General features: G+C 45.2%; 1 protein-coding gene across 3 annotated transcripts in view; it reads right to left on the bottom strand.

Annotated features, from left to right (window-relative positions):
- EIF3A (eukaryotic translation initiation factor 3 subunit A) overlaps positions 1-16,645 on the bottom strand; it is a 330,727-nt gene that overhangs the window by 107,887 nt on the left and 206,195 nt on the right. The gene's annotated exons all lie outside the window — the stretch shown is intronic.

The following is a 16,645-nucleotide window of genomic DNA, read 5'->3' on the forward strand; positions in this document are numbered from 1 at the left end:
CACAAGAGGCGAGAGCCTGTCCCCCCCTGCTTGTTGATGTAGTACATCACAACTTGATTGTCTGTGCACAGCAGGAGGACTTGAGGAAAGAGAAGATGTTGGAAGGCCTTGAGGGCATAAAACATCGCTCTGAGTTCCAGGAAATTGATGTGATGCTTCATTTCCTGGGCTGTCCAAAGTCCTTGAGTTTGGAATTCGTTCAAATGAGCTCCCCAGGCATAAGGGGAGGCGTCGGTGGTGATGACAAGTTGATGAGGAGGTAGATGGAACAGAAGACCTCTGGAGAGATTTGAGGATATCAACCACCATTGTAGAGACTGACGAAGAGACGATGTCACAGATATGTGTCGTGAGCAGGGATCCGTCGCTTGGGACCACTGGGTAGGCTAGGGTCCATTGAGGAATGCGCAGGTGAAGACGTGCGAAGGGTGTGACATGAACTGTGGAGGTCATGTGACCCAAGAGTATCATCATTTGCTTGGCAGAGATGGAACGTTGTGGAAGCACCTGCTGACATAGAGACTGAAGAGTTTGAAGACGGTTGGACGGCAGGAACGCTCTCATGAGGACTGTGTCTAACACCGCTCCAATGAATTGAAGTCTCTGAGTGGGGATGAGATGAGATTTGGGTAGATTGATCTCGAACCCCAGAAGTTGGAGAAACAGGATGGTCTGGTTGGTGGCCAGGAGTACTGTCTGAGATGAATTGGCCTTTATCAACCAATCGTCCAGGTAAGGAAACACCTGAAGGTGGTGAGAGCGTAAAAAGGCCGCCACCACAATCAGACATTTGGTGAACACTCTTGGAGAGGAGGCAAGGCCGAAGGGCAGCACCTTGTATTGGTAATGACAGTGATTGATCATGAAACGGAGGTACTGTCTGAAGGTCAGATTGACCGGTATGTGAGTGTATGCCTCTTTGAGATCGAGGGAGCATAGCCAGTCGTCTTGATTGAGAAGAGGGTAGAGAGTGGCTAAAGAAAGCATCTTGAATTTTTCTTTGACTAAGCATTTGTTGAGATCGCGAAGATCTAGAATTGGTCTGAGATCTCCTGTTTTTTTGGGGACTAAAAAGTAACGGGAGTAGAATCCCTGTCCCTTTTGATCTAGAGGAACTTCCTCTATGGCGTTCAAAAGGAGGAGGGATTGAACCTCCTGGAAAAGGAGGGAAGACTGAGGAGTGTTCGAAGCAGACTCTCTTGGTAGACTTTGGGCAGGCAGGGTCTGAAAGTTGAGAGAGTAGCCGTGGCGGATGATGTTGAGGACCCATTGGTCCGAAGTGATAACTTCCCACCGGCTGAGCAAAAAAGTGAGACGGCCACCTATAGGTTGAGGTAGGTGGGTAGATGTTTGGACGCTGGCTATGCCCTGGAGAATCAAGTCAAAAGGGCTGCGTAGATTTTTGCTGTGGAGGTGGCTTCACAGGTTGCTGTTGCTGTGGCCTAGGAGTCTGTCGTTGTTGCTGACGTTGATGCCTAGGTTGCTGGGGAGCTGATGGCAATGGACGAGCCACATAACGGCGTTGATAGGCCGACTGCTGTCTGAAAGGTCGTGCCGGTGGAGCTTTCTTTTTCGTTTTGAGCAGAGTGTCCCAGCGAGTCTCATGGGCGGAGAGCTTTTGGGTGGTCGAGTCCATGGATTCCCCAAAGAGCTCATCCCCCAGGCATGGGGCATTAGCCAACCGATCTTGATGGTTGACATCAAGCTCGGATACTCTAAGCCAGGCAAGGCGGCGCATGGCCACAGACATGGCCGTGGCTCTAGTGGTAAGCTCAAACGTGTCATAAATTGATCTTACCATAAATTTACGGAGTTGGAAAACAGAAGACGAGCAGTGATGGAAAGCCTGTCGTTTCCGCTGAGGAAGGTACCTTTCAAAGGAAGCCATGGTGGTAAGGAGATGCTTGAGATAAAAAGAAAAGTGAAAAGCATAATTACCAGATCTATTAGCTAACATTGCATTCTGGTATAACCTCTTACCGAATTTGTCCATGGCTTTGCCCTCTCTGCCAGGAGGGACAGAAGCATATACACTGGCTCCCGTGGACTTCTTAAGTGTAGATTCCACAAGCAGAGATTTATGTGGAAGCTGTGGCTTATCGAATCCAGGAATAGGGATTACTTTATATAATGAATCTAATTTACGGGGAGCTCCTGGGATGGTCAAAGGAATCTCTAGGTTCTTATAGAAAGTTTCCCTCAGGATGTCATGAAGAGGGAGTTTCAAAAATTCCTTTGGAAGCTGATCAAAGTCAAGGGCATCAAGGAAGGCCTTGGATTTTTTAGACTCAACCTCCAAAGGAATGGAAAGAGATTCATACATCTCTTTCAGGAAGGAAGTGAAAGATGTAGAATCCTGTTTTGAGGATGGATCTGGAGCAGCAGGATCATCCTCATCCGAGGAACACTCACCCTCAGAAAGAAAAGGCTCTTCGGAGTCACCCCACAGATCAGGGTCCCTAATATGGGAGCTACGGTCTCGAGACTCTGGAGTAGAGGGTTCTAGGTGTCGGGATTTGCGTGCCGACTTACCCGACCTCATAGATACGGTACCAGGAGATGTTACCGACTGCAGCGGTGCCGAAGTCTGCACCGACTGATGCTGGGCTCTCGGTTCCGGTGCAAGAACTGGCATCGATATCGATGAGGCCGAGTGAACCGGTACCGAGACAGTGGACGCAGACAATAAAGGTTGCTCCACTGCCGGTACCGGCGGCTCAGACCGGACCGGGACCGGAAGGTTCGGTGCCAATAGAGCAGGAAGGAGTTGTTGTAACTGCTCCTTGAGCTGCGTTTGTAGGACGGCTGCAATGCGCTCATCCAAAGAGGGCACCGGTACCTCCTTTTTCTTTTGCGGTACCTGCGGTGCTGCTCGACGCCCCGAAGATGAGGAGCCCGAGGTCGAGGGACTCACCTCGATAGGGGCGGAGCGCTTCCGCGGGCGCCTCACGGTCGGCAGGACTGGGCTCGCTGCAATCGAGACCGGAGGACGCTCCAGCGGGGAAGGCTTCTTAGCCGGCTTACCTGGATGTTGCGACGCTGGCACGGTGTCGACGAAGTGGGTGCAGACTGTGATGGGGCCGATGCCAGTGTCGATGCCGCAGGATCGGACTTATCGGCACCGAAGAGTAATCGCTGTTGTATCTGGCGATTTTTTAATGTACGTTTTTTTAACGTGGCACAGCGGGTGCAGGTGGAAGCCTGATGCTCAGGACCCAGGCATTGTAAGCACCAGTTGTGCGGGTCCGTGAGGGATATAGGCCGTGCACACCGCTGGCACTTTTTAAACCCTGGCTGGGGGGGCATGAAAGTGAAAACGGCTTCTGCCAAATCGAAGGCCGAGGCCTCGATGGTGGCAGTAGGCCCCGCCGGGGCAAAACCGAAATGAAGAAAAAAATAAAGAAATAAACTCGTTTTTTTTTTTTTTTTTTTTTAGAAAAAGAAAAGAAAGAAGGGAAAAAACTCCCAAAAAGGTTTCGCGAGCGGGAAGGCGTATAAGAAAAAATTTCAACAGCCGTTGAAAAATGCGACTTCTTAGCTCCGCGGAAACTAAGAAACTGGGGACCACGCGCCTCTGTCGGGCGGGAAGGCACTCGTGCGTGCGCGGTGCGGCCTACTAGAACTTTCCAAGTTCTTAGAGTGCAATCACTCTAAAATTGTCCGTACCGGGGCTCCGTCGATGCCGTCACCCATCAGTCAAGAATATGCTGCCTGCTTGTCCTGGGATAAATAATGTTCTGCGTGAGGAGCGGAGATTGTCTTTCTTTTAGTCCCTCCAGACTAGCACAGAAACGGATGTGTTTACAATCCTCTACCAGCAGCTGGAAACAGACACTAACTTTTGGCTACAGTACAAGTGGGCTGTGCAGTCCGTATTACAATCAGTCTTAACGAATAGCCAAACAGAAAACAACTAGGCTGAAAAACAACAACATTCCAACGCCCCATGTACAAGAAGACAACAAAGGCAGACACTGTTGAATACTGATTAGTTCAAGAACCTTTCAGAAATGCCCCACAGTTCGCCAGCTAAACCAGTCAAACCAAATGCCGCTGCTCTTGGAACTCCTCGAACAACCAAAACCAATTCCTGCAGAAAAACCCATACGCTTCACAAATATATCGAAGAAAATGATAGGATGGGGAACTGAAACAGGGTCCCCAACCATCTGTAAATATGCCTTACACATGGCCAACATAAAATTAGGGCTAAGCATCCCCGGCAGCAATCCAGAAAACATAGCAGTAGCAGAAGACACATTTAAGACCTGTTCCTGTCTCTCTAAGACAGAAGGAAAGTCGCTTGAGGCCGTGGGCAAAATGGTCGAGCTTCCCACCAAAACTGACGGAAAAGCCATTGCTAAACTGTCATCTGAAACAATATGTGGCACCAAAGCCAAACTCAACCCTGCCGCTACAGAAACATCACTAACAGCCACAGCTGCAGCGATAAGGGAGTCCCCAGCATCCCCGGTGGTCCGCAATACCAAATCTGCCAGACAGGTGACAGATGAGGAAACCCCAGCATGGGCAGCAGGAGAGGCCTGGATGTCGCCACCACCACTCGACAAGTGGTGCGCATGCGAAGGGGTGCCTGACACACAAAGCCGGGTCCCCCTCAAAGCACATGGAACATTTCATGCACCCACAAGCCACATCCAACACTCGACGCCCACATAAAACACAATTGTGCTGCTTTTTTGAAGCTCTCATACTGTCTGCGCCAAAAACCTATGCACGCCGCCATACAAAAACAGCAGCCTCAGGACCACTTTATGTTCCTTTCATTCCTTGTGTATTTTTTTTTTTTTTTTTTTTACTTCTCACAACTCACCAGCTGTCTCTAGAGAGCAGACCCCACCAACTGATGTCATCTACAACCTTTAAATCTGATGTTGATTCCTGAGGCCATTGCCCTCCAGTACTGTTTGTTTCTTCCAGCTGACTGTTCTTACAAATACCAAAGACAGAGCCCCGGAGAAAAGTACCAGCAATCCCATGCATTTGGCACTGGCTAATGTTTGTCACCTATTGCCTTTAAATCCAACACCGGTTCCTGAGGTATTGTGCTTAAGTGGCACGCCTCACCCCTTTGTATGCCCCTTGCATAGAAAAATGATGGCAGATAAAGAACAAATGGCCCATCTAGTCTGCCCATTTGCATTAACCATTTTCTCTTCCTCTCTCTTAGAGATCCCATGTGATTATCCCAGGCTTTCTTGAAATCAGAAACAGTCTGTCTACATTACCTCTACAGGGAGACTGTTCCACAAATCTAATCTAATCTAATACTTGGCTTTATATATCGAGTGTTCGTTCTAAGAAAGCTCGACCCGGTTTACAATGATTAACTTTAAAAAATATAAACCATAAAGAAAAATGAAAATAATTAATTTCCAAAATGTTTAGTGAATAAAGTAGTTTTCAAAAGCTTACAAAAAAAATAGAAGAGAACCAGAGCTTCTTATAAGGAACGGAAGATCGTTCCAAAGTTGAGAAAACTTAAAAATCAAAGATTGACCAAAAATCTTTAACTCCTCTAATCCCTTTTCTGGAAGGGAAGAGAATTTGTAAAGATTCCAGGATAAAGGAACCAGAGGAGTGAAGATACCATAAAGAATTTTAAAAATAACATAAGCACATTTAAACTGAACTCTAAAATAAACAGGAAGCCAATGAAGACTCTGAAGCAACGGTGTCACGTGATTGAACTTGCATTTCCCAAAAATCAGTTTCACTGCAGTATTCTGGACCAGTTATAATCTATAAAGGCAGATTTCTGTAATACCAAGGTAAATGATACAGTAATCAAGCTGTGATAATATAATTGACTGAACTAAAATAGAAAAGTGACGGTGATGAAAGAGATGTCTGACCTTCCTCAGCATATGCAGATTTAAAAAAAGCATTTCTTAATCACAGAATTAATTTGTTCCTTGAAAGAAAGCGAGGAGTCAAAGAGAACTTCCAGAATCTTAGCAGAAAACTCAATTTGTAAAGAAGATCCAGAAGCCAATGTTACAGAACTAGGAAGACAATCCAATTTTGGGCCTAGCCATAATAATGCATTAAGTTTCATCCGGACAGACTGGGCCCACGCTTGAAGTTTAGAGATAAAGATTTACTTTAGAAACTAAATCAGAAGTGTCCGGATCTATCTCTATCAATATGAAAATGTCATCTGAGTAAGTGAATAGAGTTTTCCAAGTAGACAGCTTAAAAATATTATGGGTGATCATATAAAGATTGAATAGAGAGAGAGCGGAGAACTCCACAAGAAGGCTGCCAAGAGTCATAAGTATTACCTTTAAAATTCACTGAGTAAGAGTGATATAAAAGAAATTTAGAAAACCAGTCCAAAACTACATGGTGAAGACCTATATCTGAGAGTAACTGAAGGAGAATATCATGATGAACCACATCAAATGCTGCAGACAGATCAAACTGAAGTAAAATAGAATAGTTATCTTTCTGTAAAAAAAATATTTCCTTAAATTACTCCTGAGCCTATCACCTCTTAACTTCATCCTATGCCCTCTCATTCCAGAGGTTCCTTTCAAATGAAAGAAAATCGACTCATTTGCATTTACATCACATAGGTATTTAAATGTCTATCATAGCTCCCCTCTCCTGCCTTTCCTCCAAAGAATACAGATTGAAATCTTTAAGTCTATCAACATACGCCTTATGACGAAGACCAGGCACCATTTCAGTAGCCTTCCTCTGAACCAACTCCATCCTTTTTATCCCTTTTGGAAGATGCGGCCTCCAGAATTGTATAAAAAAATAAGGCCTCACCAGAGTCTTATACAAGGGTTTCAATACTTCTTTTTTCCTACTGGCCATACCTCTCCCTATGCAACCTAGCATCCTTCTAGTTCGTCGACACCTTTTCAACCTGTTTGGCCACCTTAAGATCATCACATACAATCACATCCAAATCCTGCTCTTCTGTCGTGCACATAAGTTCTTCACTCACTATACTGTACCATTCCCTCTGAGTTTTGCAACCCAAATGCATGACCTTGCATTTCTTAGCATTACATTTTAGTTGCCAAATTTCAGACCATTTTTCAAGCTTCGCCAGGTCTTTCTTCATGTTATTCACACCATCCGGCGTGTCTACTCTATTGCAGATTTTGGTATCATCTGCAAAGAGGAAAATCTTACCCGACAACCCTTCAGCAATATCATTTATAAAAATGTTAAAAAGAACAGGCCCAAGAACAGAACCTTGTGGCACACCACTGGTAACATCCCTTTCCTCAGAGCGATCTCTATTGACCACTACCCTCTTGTCACATTCCACTCAACCAGTTCCTGACCCAGCCTGTCACTTTGGGACCCATCCAGATGGCACTCAGTTTACTTAGACGTCTGTGTGGAACACTGTCAAAGGCTTTGCTAAAATCTAAATACACCACATCTAGCGCACATCCTCTACCCAATTCTCTGGTCGCCCAGTCAAAGAAATTATCAGATTTGTCTGACAAGACCTACCTCTAGTGAATCCATGTTGCCTCCGGTCCTGTAATCCACAGGATTCCAGAAACTTGACCATTCTCTGTTTTAAAAGCGTTTCCATTAATTTGCTTACCACAGAAGTCAGACTTACCGGCCTGTTAATTCCCTACTTCTTCCTTACTTCCACTTTTGTGGAGAGGGACCACATCCACCCTTCTCCAGTCCTCCGGTACCACTCCCGACTCTAGAGAATCATTGAAAAGGTCAGTCAGCGGAATCACCAGAACTTCCCTAAGTTCCTTCAGCACCCTCGTATGTATACCATCCGGCCCTATCGCTTTATCTACCTTTATTTTAGCTAGCTCCTCACAAACACAACCCTCTGAGAATCAATCATTGTCTACCACTCCTTCATCCCTATTCACGTTTGTCTTCTGCGGTCTCACTCCCGGCACTTCAGCCTTGAACACAGAACAGAAATATTTGTTAAGCAATTCAGCCTTTTCTTTATCGACTTCTACATATTTCTCCCTTTCACCTTTGAGTCCCACAATGCCACTTTTGCACTTCTTCCTATCACTAATATATCTAAAAAATGTCATGTCTCCCTGTTTTACCATGTCAGCTATTTTTTTCTTCCATTTGCATCTTTGCTTTCCTGACTACACGACCAGCCTCTCAACTTTTCCAGATATTTTAGCGTCTTTCTCTTTCTGCAATCTTTTGTAGTTTATGAAAGCTAACCTCTTATTCCTTACCTTCTCAGCTACTACTTTTGAGAACCAACGTGGCCTTCTTTTCCTCTTACTTTTACTTACTGGCCTCACATAAAGGTTTGTTGTTCTTACAATTACTCCTTTCAGTTTTGCCCACCGCATTTCCACTCCTTCCAGATGTTCCCTTCCAGACAATTCCTTGATGTAAAAACCCCCATTCGAACAAAGTTAGTTTTCTAAAGTCTAGAACCTTTGCTTTTAAATGAGCCCTCTCTATACCCATCTTAATATTAAACCATACCATGCAGTGACAACTGGTTGCCAGATGATCACTCACTGTAACATCAGAAACACTTTCCCCATTTGTAAGCACTAAGTCCAGTATGAACCCATCCCGTGTGGGTTCCATTACCAACCGCAGGGCTCGGTCTTGGGCCCGATCTATTTAATATCTTTGTAGGGGATCCGACTCAGGGACTTCAAGGCAAAATTACACTATTTGCCGACGACGCTAAACTATGCAGCGTTGTGGGCAGTGCCTCAGAACCTCACAGCGCAACCAGGCCCAACACTATGGAGCAAGACCTGCTTGTATTGGAAAAATGGTCCAGTACTTGGCATCTAAACTTTAATACAAAAAAACAAGAACCCCTATAATAAATCAAATATAAACATATATGCAAAAAAACCTGAAGATAATATCCCAGAATGTGTACCAATCAGTCCTTAGCTTTCGGCTAAGTTTAGCTCCAGATCCAGTGATCATGTGAAGGACTGATTGGTACACATTCTGGGATGTTATCCTCAGGTTTTTTGCACTTGCATTTTTGTCTTTGGTGCTTGGATCTTACCTACCAGTGACTTTTGCACTTTGAACCTTGAACTTTGAACCCTCTTAGGAGGACTCACAGCCACTTTTGATTTTCGTAGGGTGCTATCCACTGTCTTATGTTTGTCGTTATTGAATCATTTTAAAGATTAGTTTAGCAATTCAGTCTTCAATTTGTTCAGACATTGTGCTTATTTTCTTCATGTTATGCTTCACATGATCATGAGTCTCTTGTTATTTGTTGTTTGTCCTTTGTTATTTGTTGTTAGTATGTCTAAAGATTCTTATCTATGATCTGTATATATTATGGCTTTTATATGCTCTTAAAGCTATGGTTTGAATAAAATTTGAGACATTTTCTGAATTATTTATTGACATTAATATTGTCTTTACATATATGTTTATATTTGATTTATTATAGAGGTTCTTGTTTTTTGTATTTATTCCATTACTTGTATCCCTTCTTTGTATATATATTCTTTCTCTCAGTTTTTTTAGCTATTTGTCAACTAAACTTTAATACCAAGAAATGTAAAGTAATGCACCTTGGGAGTGGAAATCCATGCAAAACATACACCTTGAACGGTGAAAACTTAAGAACTACTGCAGAAAGGGACTTGGGAGTTCTCATCCAGGAAGATATGAAAGCTGCTAATCAGGTGAAGAAAGCTTCAGCAAAGGCCAGACAAATGCTGGGTTGCATCAGAAGGAGCTTTATCAGCCGAAAGCCGGAAGTCATACTACCGTTATACAGATCCATGGTGAGACCTCACCTGGAGTACTGTGTCCAATTTTGGAGGCCACATTATCAAAAGGATGTGAAGAGGATGAAGTCGATACAGAGAATCCACCTTCCACTCCCTCGCCCCCCTTTCAACCAAATCTATCTCCTATCCTCGCAAAGCCCCCTGGTACCTCCCTTATCATAGAGAAATAAAGCAGAAATGTCGAGCCCTGGAGTGCAAATGGAAAAAATCTAACTCCCCCATAGATAGACAAGCCTGGAGAGCCAACATTAAGCTCTACAATTCAGCACTAAAAAAAGCATGGATGAACTTCTACGGCGAGAAAATCTCCAGATCTAATAACCAGAGTAGCATACTTTTCAAAATCTGGCGCTCTCTAACCTCCAAAACAGACTCCACTTCTCTCCCCTCCTCTCCCTCAGCCGAAGTCTTAGCAAAATTCTTTAATGAAAAGGTCACTTCCCTATGATGCTCCTTCCCACCCGCAGACTCCTACAACTCCCTGGTGCTCACGGACCCCAACCCCACTCTAATGGCCACTCCAATGGCCTCTAGCGCTATCCCAGCCGACAGACTCTGGGCTACCTTTGAGCACGTATCCGAATCCTTCATCCTTAAAATTTGTCTCAAACTGAAATCTTGCAACTGTTCTTTAGACCCATTTCCCTCTTACCTCTACGAGGAAATACCCTCTCTGGCCATCTCTTCCATCACCGAACTCTTAAACTCTGCCCTACATTCGGGCCTATTCTCCCCAGAAATGGGCCATATCGTCTTATCCCCTCTATTGAAAAAACCCGACCTCGACCCCTCTTTACCATCCAGCTACCGCCCAATAGCAAATATCCCTCCCCTAACTAAGATGCTTGAGTCCATCATATCGACCCAACTTTCATCCTACCTTGAGAAATTCTTCATTCTCCTATCTTACCAATATGGCTTTCGCCCCAATTTCAGTACCGAATCCCTATTGACAGTATTCTCCCTAGAGCCTTTTAGCCGGGCGCTCCGCCCAGCTAATTTAGTTGACCGCCCAGCTGTCATCTAAGTCGCAAATCCTGCTACTCCCGCTCAAACATTTAAAAAAAAAAAAAAAAAACACCTTCTCACCGGTTTGGGGATTTCCCGGGCTGACTCGGCACAGCCTGAAGAGTCGTCAGAAGTTCAATGTTTGACTCCTGCCTCAGCCTGACTTTTTTAATATTGCAGAGTGGTGCACAGACGGTGTACTGTGGCTTCGATCCCACAGCTGACTCCGATTCCACAGCTGACTCCTTACACGTGGGCACTTTCAGCGCGCAGGCCACCACACCATTGCACTCATCGGCGGGGCCACTGCACGCATCGGAGACCCCAGAGGACAGATAGGCTTACGTGAGCCACTTTCACTTGAGCAACTGGTGTAGAACGTGTGCGGGTGGCGTGAGATTTTGCAGCGTGTGTGCGCCAACGGGGAGCTTTTGTGTGGGGGGAAGTCTGAGTATCCTGAACAACTCCGCCTGGTATGAGGAACGTAGAGCCATGGAGTTTCTGGCCTCGGTGGGTCGCCATTTTTGCATGGGCACGCTGCTAAGCCGGCATAGTGTGCAGTCTTGCCTATACAGAGCTCCGAGGGCACGAGCCTAAGGCGGGAGATAGGGATGTGAGGAGGGAAGCTTACAAATTGCTGCTTTTACTTGCTTCGGGCCTTCCTCGCTGCCGGGTCCTGCCTACTTTCTGTTTCCGCAAAGGCAGGACCCGGCAGCGAGGAAGGCCCGAAGCAAGCAAGAGCAGCTAGTTGTAAGCTTCCCTCCTCACTTCTCTATCTCCCGTCTTAGCCTGTAAAGAATTATGAATGCTGCACTGCGGGGGGGGGGGGGGGAAGGAGGAGAAATGCTGCACTCAGTGCACTGTGGCCAATTGGAGGGGGGAAAAAAAGAGAAATGATGCTGCTGGCTCTGCAGGGGGAAAAGAAATGCTGGCACTACGGAGGAGGGGGGAAGAAATGCTGCAGTGTGGCCAAGTGGAGGGGGGAGAGAAATACTGCAGCAGCACCCAATGGAGGGAAAGAGGGAGGGATGGAGAAGGAAGACCAGGGAAGGGAGAGGAGAGGAAAGAGAGATTCCAGGACCATGGGAGGGAAAGGAAAGGAGATACCAGACCATGGAGGGAAGGGAGAGATGTCAGGGCATATAAGGGGGAGGGGGGAAGAAACAGATGCCAGACCAGGGGGAAGGATGGAAGGAGAGGAGAGAGATGTCAGGGCATGGAGGGAGGGAAGGAAACTAAGGAGACAAATGCCAGACCACAGGGAAAGGAAGGAAAGGAGGTGTCAGAGAAAAGAGAGAGATGTCAGGGCATGGGGGGAGGGAAGGGAATGAGATAGAGATGCCAGACTATGGGGTGGAGTGGGAAGTAAGGAAAGGAGAAGAGATATGCCAGAGCATAGTGGAGGGGGTGGAGACAGAAAAATGGAGATGGGGTGAAGCTGAAATGAATCGTGTACAAAGGAGAAAGGGCACAGGATATACAGTTTATTGAAGGACATAAAAAGAGGGAACATGCCGTATGGAAGAGAGAGAGGGTGGACAGTAGATGGAAGGGGTGGGTAGAGAGAGGGCAGAGGCTGGGTGGAAGGGGCAAAGAGAGAGGGCAGATAGATGTTGCATGGAAGGGATAAAGGACAAACGCTGTATAGAAAGAAGAGAGTGGAGAAGATGAAGCAGAAACGACAAAAGGTAAAAAAAATTTTTGTTGCTTTACGTATTGATAAAAGTTTATAAGTAGGAAATGGAAATAAAGCAATTTTTATGGGGACTAAACCCCCTTTCCTCAGGTCAGGACAGGATACCATAATAACAGTATACTGTACTGTCTTGAAGAAAGATTTGACCTCTGAAAGCTAATTAAAAAATGGATTAGTCCAATAAAATGGTATTTTCTTATTTCTCATTATTTGTTTTACTTCTATTTGTTAATTTGTAAAGTGGTGATTATGTATCAGGGTTTTTTTTTTTTCAAATTTACATCTACTGTCTATATTTTGCACAGTATTAGGGGACATGTGTCACTGTTTCTGTGGTGTTGCATTGTATGCAGAGTCTGATTTCTTGGCGTTTTCAGTTTAACTTTTGTCTACATATTTCTATTTTTAGTTTGTGATTATTCCATATTGGGCAAGTGTGTTTCTGTGTTCTTTGTGTATGAAAAGGACATGGTTTTCTGTTAGCATTGACTGTGCAAAATCAATTGCCTGTGCATGATTAGGCTTATTTAGATTTACAATTCGTGTGGTGTTCTAGTGCTCACTGCAGTGTTTAAGATGCTGCCTTTTCCTAGGTGCACCCTTGTTGTGTGACTCATGGATTATTACTAAAAATAACTTTTTTTTATATAGAGGAGGGGGTTGTTAAAAAATAATCAGCACTGGCTGTCATATATACTAGGTACGCCACTGGATTTAATGAGCCTATTCTAACCACCAAATTTCCCTGTCCCGCCCCACCCAGCTACTTTATCATGCCACCCATGGAGAGAGATGTGGTGGGGGAAGTTGGGAAGAGAAAGGGAGAGAAGTTGGATCTGGGGATGGAAGGGAGGTAGGGAGAAATTTTAGGCCTGTGGATGGAAGGCTGAGAGATTCAGCATCTCTCTTTTTTTCCCCTCCATCTCATTGTTCAGCATCAAAGGGGGAGGGAAGAAGAGAGGGAGCAAAATGTTGGACCATGGGGATAGAGGAGGAGAGATGGACCCATGGGAGGGCAGGAGAGATGAGATCTGGGATAAGAAAGGGGATGGAAAGAAAGGGACAGGGAGTTATAGCCTGACCAGTGGGGAGAGGGATGGGATTCTGAAAGTGGTGAGCCATGTGGATGAGGTCAAAACGGAGATGACAAGATGAGAGAGAGCAGTGAGTGGTAGAAATGTGGTAATGGGGAGTAGAAAGAAAGAAATAGGAGGCTGGGAAAGGAGTGAGATGGGAAATGGGAGAGCTAGGGACTGAGAGAAGATGGAGAATTGAGAGGTAGCTGATCATTTAAAATGAAGAAAGACAAGAAAGAAGGCAAGATTTGCGTGGACAGAGGCAGAAAAGAAAAAGTTAAGAAAGCTGAAAAGAAAAAATCAATACGTTGGAGACAGGCATAAGAAGGAAATGGAACTAGAGAAGAGGAGAAAATAATAGACAGCAGACACTGGAAAGAGAATTAGTTGAAGATAGACAAAAAGCGGAAAGAAAAACTGGGACCAAGAGGATGGAAAAACAAAATATCCAGACAACAAGGTAGAAAAAATTGTTTTATTTTGAATTTATTAACTGGTATACGTTAGCTTTGGGATATGTGCATCACAATTATTTTTATATTCAGTGGCGTAGTCATATACAGTTGATTTAGGGGAGGGACTGAAGCCCAAATTTAGTAGATGGGCACCAAAGTTTCTCCCCGCCTCAGTGCAATTTACAAATACTAGAGCTATTGGGGATCCCCAATCCCTGCCACCTGAAGACATCTTCCTCCAGTCTGACAACCCAAAATCTCCAAGCTTTGCAGCCAATGGCAATATCCTCAAGCTGTCACTGCTTTCAAGCATGCATGAAAGCCAAGGTGGGGGGGAAGGGAGGAGGGAAGGCAGCAGCTCTGCAATATTGTTGCCACCTGCAGAACTTGAGAAGTTGGAGGGGGAGGAGGTGGCCGTCAGTTGGTGAGGTTTGAGGATCCCTACTAGCTACAGCAGGGGAGATGTTCATTTTGAGGGAGCCTAAGCTCAAAGTGGGAGGCCCAAAAAAGCAATAATATTTACCCTGACTGAACGATCCTCCACGTGCATCGATAACAGCTGATGCAGCATCCCCGCTCTGATGAGGCTCACCTCTGAAGAGGCTCACAGTAGCTGTAATAGAAGTGAATGGGAAAACCAGGAGTGCGCATCCCTGCTCATCAGAGTGGAGATGCGGAAGCCTGTGGCTGCTTCCACTGTCAGCGGTGTACGTGGAGGATCACTCAGTCAGGGTAAGTATTACTGCTTTTTGGGGTTCCTCTCCACAGTGAGGAATAAACCTTTAATGAAGGTTTATTATTAGATACGTACATCTTCTATATTAGTGATTGCAAATTTGGGACCTGCTTGGCCTTTTTTTTTTTGCTCATCAGCTAGTGTTAGTATTTGTGCGGCCCCAGAAAATTTTTTTTCGTCCAATGCGGCCCAGGGAAGCCAAAAGATAGGACACCCCTGCCCTACTCCTTCACTGTGAGCAGGGAGGGGTAATTTGCATAGCACCATATTTGCACCACCAAATTCCCCCATCCTGCCCCACCCGGCTACTTTTTCGTGCCACCCGGCTGGAAAAAATTTCTAGGGAGAACACTGCCTATTGACCTCCCTAATCTCCAAAATTCAACAACTTCACTCCCACAACAAGTTCGCCGTCCTCCTGCAATTCAATCTTTCTGCCGCTTTCGATGTCGTTCACCACGATATTCTAATTTATCAACTCTCTGAGATTGGCATCACCTCTACAGTCCTTGAATGGTTCTCAAAATTCCTCCGTTCCCGATCCTACATTGTCAACATGAATGGCACCTCATCTTCCCCCTAGACACCAACCTGCGGAGTCCCGCAAGGTTCTCCTCTATCTCCTATCCTCTTCAACATTTACATGTCCTCTCTAAAACTCCTCCGTCTATCCCCCCTTGAAACAATTTACACCTATGCTGATGACATCCTTGTCCTTCTTGAGACTGACTCAAACCTCACTAATCTCTCAGAGAACATTTCCTCTTGATCTCGAACCTCCAATCTTGGGCCCACACCGTCCAAATGAAACTGAACGAATCCAAGACAAAACTTCTTTGGCTCAGCCCAAACTTAGCTCAGCTACCCACCTCAATCCCACTGTCCTCTGGCTCTACTCTGCAGCTCGAATTCTCCAGCAAGGTCCTGGGTGTCACTATCGATTCCACACTGTCCTTCAATGACCACCTCAACTCCCTGGTAAAAAAATGTTATTTCAGCCTCCACATGCTGAGGAAAGTAAGATCTTGTTTCCACCAAAATCATTTTGCCGTTCTTGTCCAATCCATCATCCTATCCAGATTGGACTATTGCAATTCTATTTTCATAACCCTAACAAAGAAAAACCTTCACAGACTCCAACGGATTCAAAATGCCGCAGCCAAGCTTATCTTTGCAAAAAGTAAATTTGATCATGTCTCATCGCTCCTTCTCAAGCTTCACTGGCTTCCGATAATTCCCAGAGTCCATTTCAAATGCATCTGCCTAACTTTCAAGATCGTCCATGGCATCCTCCCTCCATTAATTCCGCTTTCTTGGAACTCCTCAAATCCTAATACCACCAGACCCACCCAAAAATTGAAGCTATCCTTCCCCTCACTTAAAGGCATTTCCCTCCCAGGAATACTGGGAACTTCCCTCCACTTCAGACTCACCGAGCTCTGGAACAACCTTACCTCCCCCCTTCGGAACCTGAGTGCTCTCCAACCCTTCCGTAAACATCTGAAAACCTGGTTATTCTCAAAAATCTAACACTTCCCTCCTCATCTAACATCCTAGCCCTCTAACTTCATTCTTTCCTCTGTATCCTCATCTAGCCCTTTCCGTGTAGTTCCTTTCTCATTACAACTTCTGTAAACCGTGCCGAGCTCCACAACCTTGGAGATGGTGCGGTATACAAACCTAAGGTTTAGTTTAGAATGACCACTAGGATGGTCTCAGGACTTAAAGACATCCCATATGAAGAACGCCTGATCAGACTGCACTTATATTCTCTCGAGGAGTGCAGAGAAAGGGGGGACATGATAGAAACATTTAAATACATCATGGATCACATCAAAGTGGAGAAGGAAATCTTTTTTCTGAAGGGTCCCACGGCGACAAGAGGGCATTTACTAAAA

Source organism: Geotrypetes seraphini, chromosome 4, assembly GCF_902459505.1.
Source record: "Geotrypetes seraphini chromosome 4, aGeoSer1.1, whole genome shotgun sequence".
NCBI classification, from domain to species: Eukaryota; Metazoa; Chordata; class Amphibia; order Gymnophiona; family Dermophiidae; genus Geotrypetes; species Geotrypetes seraphini.